Raw genomic sequence first — 8,505 nt, 5'->3', positions numbered from 1 at the left:
GCGGCCTCTCTTGTTGCGGAGCACAGGCTCCAGACGCGCAGGCTCAGTAGTTGTGGCTCACGGGCTTAGTTGCTCCGCGGCACGTGGGATCTTCCCAGACCGGGGCTCGAACCCGTGTCCCCTGCGTTAGCAGGCGGATTCTCAACCACTGCGCCACCAGGGAAGCCCCAACATTAATTTTAAAAGGGAGCAAGCAATGACATTCTGGGCTAAACCAATGGTGTATTCTACTCGGTCTCAAACTGTGTGTGGTACAACGTGTGACTGTGTGTGTGTGTGTGTAACTGTATGTATGCATGTCTGTGTGTCTATATACATATTGGAAGGGGCAGTTATCATCATTTATACATCCCTTTTTCATTACTTCCTCTTTATTTTGGAGGGTACCAGTTCTTGGCGTCATGAGTTCCATGTGTTTACGCTCTGCAATGTAAAAAAGCAGGACTTCTTTTCAGCTGCCTCCAAACAAGTGCCCTGGGACTTCCCTGGCGGTCCAGTGGTTAAGACTCCTCGCTTCTACTGCAGAGGGTGTGGGTTCAGTCCCTGGTCCGGGAGCTAAGATCCCGCATGGTGTAGGTTAAAAAAAAAAAAAAAAAAAAAGGGGGATTACCCCTAAGTCCAGAACCATAAAATCAGGGGTACAAAATTGTCTTTGTTTCTGATTTGATGAACTCTCTTACCTTTCCAAGTTTATTAGCCTCTCTGCCCCAGGGCACCTTGCCTGACGCGAGGGGATTTAAACTGCACCTAGTATTCAGGGTCCTTTACATGCCTGTTGGTTTAATAGTCAAAATACTTCCTGATTATAGTCTGTCAATCTGCTGACCTTCCTGCTTACAACAAGCAGTTGGATTCACAGAGGGTCCATCAAGCCCAGCTCACCTCTCTCTTCCCGCACTTTGCTTCTACAATCAGAATTTAGCTGAGGGATTCGGTTAACCACAGTGCCTTGGTGAAGCCACTAGGTACTGGAAATTGACCAATTACCAACCAACGGAAATATGGATCATCGCCTGCTCCCCCATCTTTTGGATCAAATTGGCGACTTCTTCAAATCGGAAAGGAAATTTTGATGAAATTCTTCAATAGTTGAGGCTGGGTTGTTTGTGTTACTGGAAATTCCTCTTTTTTAATTTTTTTTCCTTTCTCATGGTAGGAAGAAGATGCCTTACTATAACTGTTTCACTCCAAATGCTTATGGATGAAGTAACTGAAACACTCTTAAATTAACTTAAGCAAAAAAATTAAAGCGAGAAGAAATATAGTGGTGTATCTCACAGAAACTAAGAGAGAATTCAACCAGGCGTGGGCAGACCCAGGACACCAGCTCACAGCTCTCCACCCGGCTCTTAACCATGAACATGATTCAACCCTCAATACCTGTGTCTCTCAGGTCAGATTCTCATAAGAAATAATCTGATTGGTCCCAAACCACATTTTATAAAAGGGTCATGAGGAAACAATCACATGGCTGCTGTGTAAAGGGGTTTTTCGGGGTTTTTTTTTCCAGTTTTCTGGAGATATAATTGACATACAGCACTGCAGAAGTTTAAGGTGTAAGCATCATGATTTGACTTACATACAACAAAACAGAAGTAGGCCCGCAGACTTAGAAAACAAACTTATGGTGACCAGAGGGGAAATGGGGTGTAGGGAGGAATAAATTAGGAGTTTGGGATTAACATATACACACTGCTATATATAAAATATACAACCGGGCTTCCCTGGTGGCGCAGTGGTTGAGAGTCCGCCTGCCGATGCAGGGAACACGGGTTCGTGCCCCGGTCCGGGAAGATCCCACATGCCGCGGAGCGCTTAAATTAACTTAAGCAAAAAAATTAAAGCGAGAAGAAATATAGTGGTGTATCTCACAGAAACTAAGAGAGAATTCAACCAGGCGTGGGCAGACCCAGGACACCAGCTCACAGCTCTCCACCCGGCTCTTAACCATGAACATGATCCAACCCTCAATACCTGTGTCTCTCAGGTCAGATTCTCATAAGAAATAATCTGATTGGTCCCAAACCACATTTTATAAAAGGGTCATGAGGAAACAATCACATGGCTGCTGTGTAAAGGGGTTTTTTTGTTTTGTTTTTTTTCCAGTTTTCTGGAGATATAATTGACATACAGCACGGCAGAAGTTTAAGGTGTAAGCATAATGATTTGACTTACATACAACGTGAAATAATGATCACGATAAGTTTAGTAAATATCTATCATCTCATATAGATACAAAATTAAAGAAACAGAAAAAAATTTTTCCTCTGATGAGAACTCTTAGGATTTACTTTCTTAACAACTTTCATCTATAACATACAGCAGAGTTAATTATATCTGTCATGTTATACATCACATCCCTAGGAATTATTTATCTTATAACTGGAAGTTTGTACCTTTGACTACCTTCATCCAATTCCCCCTCGCCTACCGCCTTCCTCTAGTAACCACTAAAGGGTATTTTAATTTTTAAATATTAATTAATTAATTAATTAATTAATTTTTGGCTGCATTGGGTCTTCATTGCCACACGCGGGCTTTTCTCTGGTTGCGGCAAGCGGGGGCTACTCTTCGTTGAGGCGCGCCGGCTTCTCATTGCTTCTCATTACTTCTCATTGCTTCTCATTACTATAACTGTTTAACTCCTTGGCTTCTCTTGTTGCAGAGCACGGGCTCCAGGCGCGTGGCCTTCAGTAGCTGTGGCACGTGGGCTCAGTAGTTGTGGCTCGCGGGCTCTAGAGCGCAGGCTCAGTAGCTGTGGCGCAAGGGCTTCGTTGCTCCGCGGCATGTGGGATCTTTCCAGACCAGGGCTGGGAAGCCCCTAAAGGGTATTTTTTTTTTTTTTTTTTTTTTGCGGTACACGGGCCTCTCACTGTTGTGGCCTCTCCCGTTGCAGAGCACAGGCTCCGGACGCGCAGGCTCAGTGGCCATGGCTCACGGGCCCAGCCGCTCCGCGGCATGTGGGATCTTCCCGGACCGGGGCGCGAACCCGGTTCCCCTGCCTCGGCAGACGGACTCTCAACCACTGCGCCACCAGGGAAGCCCCCTAAAGGGTATTTTTAAACTACTGTTTATGTGAACTCATGCTGACTGCCAGGCGTTCCTCAGATAACATTTCAGACCACCACCCACATCACTCGCTTAAAAACCATGTTTGCTCTTTCAGTAGACTTGATCTCAGTTCTCTTGCTTCCAAAATTTCTGCCACGTTACAAAACTCTGGAGAACAGACAGGTAATCAGCCAACCTTGAGGAAGAAATACAGTTCACAGTGCCCCAAACCCAAACAGATGTGGACCTCCAGATGTTGACTGCTAGAGCCCTTCCGAAGGCCTTCCCAGAGAATTAAAATCTTTGCTATTTTATATATTACTTAATAAACTCGAGTCCAAGACATACTTTTTGGCAGGCTTAGCTGTGGTGAGTACCTAGCCATGACATTCTGTTCACTGAATTCTGCGTCTGCTATGACAAAGGAAACATGGCTATTTTACAGCCCGGTGCTGGATTCTCTTGGGCCTCAAGTTTAAGAGTTGGTCACCCTCTGTCTGTTCGGGGAGAAGGGGTTTGCGTCCCATGGCCCTGTCTTATGAAAGGCAAGCACTTCTAGGCTCTTAGCAAATACTGATATACTGGGCACTGGCCAGTACAGAGAGGGACTTACGGGCACCAATAGGTATTGGGAACAGTACATGACGTTCCTGATGCAACTGAAAAGAAGAGAAAACTGCCTACTGATGTCATCAGCTTGAAAGACAGTGGGTTCCTTTTCAGTGCTTACAAAATATCCCTCCTCTGGAATACAGTGCTTCAGTAGGAAAATGGTATCGATTCATTTTTTATTTCAGTAAAACAACATGAGGCAAAGATAGACTCATAATTAGAGAGATGCTTCATTTATCATCATTTGATCGCTATCAGTTATTGTATGTAAGACTTCCTCCATGCCCTCTGCCAGACACTATGCCTAGTGTTTTCCATAGGTGATCTCGTTTCATCCTTTCAATAACTTCATAGGGTAAGTGCTATTCCATTTCACAGATAAGGGAACTGAGGTCCAGAGAGTCTGAATAATTTGCCAAAGGTCATATGACCTGTAAGTGATGAACCGAGGGAACAAATATAGGCAGTCCGACTCGAGTCTTTGCCTTTAAAGTTCTGAAACAACGCAAAGTGAGAGATGAGCAACGTGAACTGAAAAAAGTAGGGTGAATGCCTTGACCCATTAGGGGTCAATAAATGCAGAACTTTTCAGGCTGCCCAGCCATTAGGGATCTCCCAGGTCCAGGCTGAGCTCATGTACTTAAGCTGCCAGGCACGATGCTTGGCCCTGAGTGGATCAATAAGTGTTAGTTTCCCTTCTTCCAAAGCTCACTGGTGATTGAGCTCTTTCTTCCCTGTTGAATATTCTTCTTGTCTTTCTAATGAAGCTACCATCTCACAAGGAGGCAGGTAAAGGATGTTCAGTGCAGCAGTGTTTGTAATAGTGAAAACCAGGAAACAACCTAAGTGTCCATTAGGAGGGGAATAGATAAACAGCAATACAGGCACCCAGTGGAATACTATCAATACATAGCAGGGAAGAAAAAAATGAACCAGAGTTACCTGTATCAATAGAACTGAACCTTGAGCATAACGTCTAGAGCAAAAAGCAAGTTGCCAAAAGATACATGTAATATGATAACATTGTTTAAAATGTTTAAAATATGCTAAACAAAATAACATGGATTTTGGAAGCATCAATATGTAACAAAACAAAAATCATGGATGAGAAGGGTGCACAGCAGCTGCAAGATACAGATGACCTCTGTGGAGAAAGGAGGAACACTTGATTGAGGGGAGGCCTCAGGTGTCTCTGTAATGCTTTTACTTTATTTTAGAAGAAGGATCTGCAAATGTCCTTCAAAGGGGGAATGGTTAAACAGCCTGTGACACGTGCATGCCATGGACTACTACTTAGCAATGAAAAGAAATAGACTATTTGACACATGTAACAATTTGGGTGGATTTTAATGGCATTATGCTAAGTGAAAAAAAAAAAGACCAATCTTAAAAAGTTTCATACTGTATGATCCCATTTATGTAACATTCTTGAAATGACAAAATTATAAAGAAGACAAATAGGGAATTCCCTGGCAGTCCAGTGGTTAGGACACTACACTCTCACTGCCAAGGGCCCAGGTTCAATCCCTGGTCGGGGAACTAAGATCCCGCAAGCTGAACGGTGCAGCCAAAATAAAATAAAATAAAATAAAAATTAAGAAGATGAACAGATCAGTGGTTGCTAAGGGTTAAAGAGGAAGGAGGGGGTATTGTATAGTATGAGGGTCTTCCCTCATGGTGGCAGAACCATCTGTATCTTAAATGTGGTGGTGGTTATACAAATCTCCATATGTAATAAAATGTCATAGAATTCAAACAAAGACATACAAGAAGAAGAGGGGTTGTTAAGTCTGGGTGGTAGGAACACACATTGTGTTATTGGGTTTTGATCTTTGTGAGAAGGAGGTTGTATAAATACACACACGATCAGGTTACCTGACGGGACTATGGAGCAGATGCTACAATTCAGGTCCTCTCTCTCCATGTTCAGTTTATCCTCCACCTTCTTTTGCATCCCTCAAAATACCCACAGATGTCCTTTATGTTTTAAAGATTTTATGGCTGGCAACTTGGGAAACTGATAAAGGGTAGCCCAAAATTAGCTTGTTTATGAAACCATAAGGTTAAAAACTCTTACAAAATGAAATAAGGGACTTCCCTGGTGGTCCAGTGGGTAAGATTCCACACTCCCAATGCAGGGGGCCCGGGTTTGATCCCTGGTCGGGGGGACTAGATCCCGCATGCATGCCGCAACTAAGAGTCCACATGCAGCAACTAAGACTTGGCTCAGGGCTTCCCTGGTGGCACAGTGGTTAAGAATCTGCCTGCCAATGTAGGGAACACGAGTTCGAGCCCTGGTCCGGGAAGATCCCACATGCTGTGGAGCAACTAAGCCCGTGTGCCACAACTACTGAGACTGCACTCTAGGGCCTGCGAGCCACAACTACTGAGCCTGCATGCCCCAACTACTGAAGCCCATGCGCCTAGAGCCTGTGCTCCGCAACAAGAGAAGCCACCACGATGAGAAGCCCATGTACCACAACGAAGAGTAGCCCCTGTTTGCCACAACTAGAGAAAGCCTGCGTGCAGCAACGAAGACCCAGTGCGGCCCAAAATAAATAAATTTAAAAAAACAAAGAAAAAGACTCGGTGCAGCCTAAATAAATAATAAATAGACAAATATTTTTTAGAAATGAACCTGGAAAACATGATGTGAAAGTCAGATACAAAGGGCCACATACTGTATAATCCCATTTGTATGGAATGTCCAGAAGAAGCAAATCCTGCGCTCTAGAGCCCACAAACCACAACTACTGAGCCCGTGCGCCACAACTACTGAAGCCCGTGCGCCTAGAGCCTGTGCTCCGCAACAAGAGAAGCCAACGCAATGAGAAGCCCGCGCACCGCAAGGAAGAGTAGCCCCTGCTCACCACAACTAGAGAAAGCCCATGCACAGCAATGAAGACACAATGCAGCCAAAAATAAATAAATAAAATAAAATAAAATAAATAAATAAAATAAAATGGTTCGTTTTATGTTATGTGAATTTCACGTGATTTAAAAAATAAACTGTTACAAACCTATAGAGTAACCGCCCCTCTTCTCTAGCTCATCCTCTCTCCCATCCCCCACTCTCTGTCCCCAGTCCTCTCCTGGGTCAGGCAAGATCCCTGCCCCAGAGGCAGTGGTCTAAGGATGGAGTTAGCGTGGAATACTAGGTATGAGCCAGTGTCTGTTGTGATTTCTGGTCGTCTCTAGCCTGGGTAGTTCTCGTATAAACATTTTCCTCGCTTCCACTGAATACAACTCCTTAGAGCAAGACATAAACCAGGGTGTCTGTTATGAGCTGATTTGTGTCCCCCTCCACCCAAATTCCTATGTTGAAGTCCTAACCTCCAGTACCTCTTTTTTTTCCTTTTTTAATATTTATTTATTTATTTATTTGGTTGGGTCAGGTCTTAGTTGCGGCAAGTGGGCTCCTTAGTTGAGGCTTGCCGGCTCCTTAGTTGTGGCATGTGAACTCTTAGTTGCGGCATGTATGTGGGATCTATTTCCCAGACCAGGGATCAAACCCGGGCCCCCTGCATTGGGAGCACAGAGTCTTAACCACTGTGCCACCAGGGAAGTCACTCCAGTACCTCTTAATGTGACTGTATTTGAATAAGGGGTGTTAAAGAGGTAATTAAATTAAAATGAGGTCATTAGGGGTGGGGCCCTAATTCAATAGGACTGGTGTCTTTATAAAAAGAGGAGATTAGGACACAGACGTGAGGACAGGGGGAAGACGGCTGTCTACAAAGCGAGGGGAGAGGTCTCAGAACAAATAACTCTACCCACTCCTTGATCTTGGACTTCTGGCCTTCAGAACTGTGAGAAATCTGTTGTTTAAGCCACCCAGACTGTGAAACTTTGATAAGGTGGCCCGAGCAAACTCGCACAGCGTCTGATCATCTTTGTCCTATGCCACCATCAGCCAGTGGTTTCAGAGCTCGGCTGGAACGCCATATGTGTTTATTTAAAACCACTTATCACCTATAAATTAGAATAGAATTTCACATAAGGCCTCTTGTGCTACACAGCAGAGAAACTCAACTTAAAAAAAGTAGAAGAATAACATTAAAGACAGGTTGACTTTTCACAGGCAAACATTGTCCAGCTGCCTCTTCTCTCTCTCCAGCTATCTTTTAATGATGGAAACCAATCTCAAAATTCATTACAATGCATATTTTAAAAAACTTTATGAGAGAAAAAAATCACATTGCTCTCTGAGGTTCCCATAGAAGCTGACATTTCAGTCATGATTTCAAAAAAAATTTTTTTTAAACAAAACTACTAAAATTATTATAGTCCATCCAGAAAAAAATTGCTGAATAGTCTTATCTACTGTTATCATTTCTAACACAGAATATTCACATAAAGCTCCTAAAAATTATCCTTCTAAAACAAAAATTGAACCATGCCTCTTTTCCTAACCTCAAAAACCTTCAATTATCGAAAGAATAGAGTTCCAACTCAGCACGGTCTTTGCTGCCAGGCTACCTGGTATCAACGTGGGGTGGAGGTGAAAGAGGATGGCCTTTGGAATTAGATGTTTCTGGGTTGAAATTCCAGCTTTCCCACTCATTGGCCAGGTGCTGGGGATGCCGAGAGGATGACAGAGGTCCTGGGCTTAGGATCCTTACAGCTACAGATATTTTATACTGAAATATAATTCACATGCTATAAAATTCATCTTTTTTTAGGTCATTTATTTTATTGAATATCTTATGTACTTTCTTATATTATATACAAGAAGAAGAGGGGTTGTTAAGTCTGGGTGGTAGGAACACACATTGTGTTATTGGGTTTTGATCTTTGTGAGAAGGAGGTTGTATAAATACACACACGATCAGGTTACCTGAC

Source organism: Physeter macrocephalus, chromosome 19, assembly GCF_002837175.3.
Source record: "Physeter macrocephalus isolate SW-GA chromosome 19, ASM283717v5, whole genome shotgun sequence".
Classification (NCBI taxonomy): domain Eukaryota; kingdom Metazoa; phylum Chordata; class Mammalia; order Artiodactyla; family Physeteridae; genus Physeter; species Physeter macrocephalus.
This window is presented reverse-complemented; position numbering follows the sequence as displayed.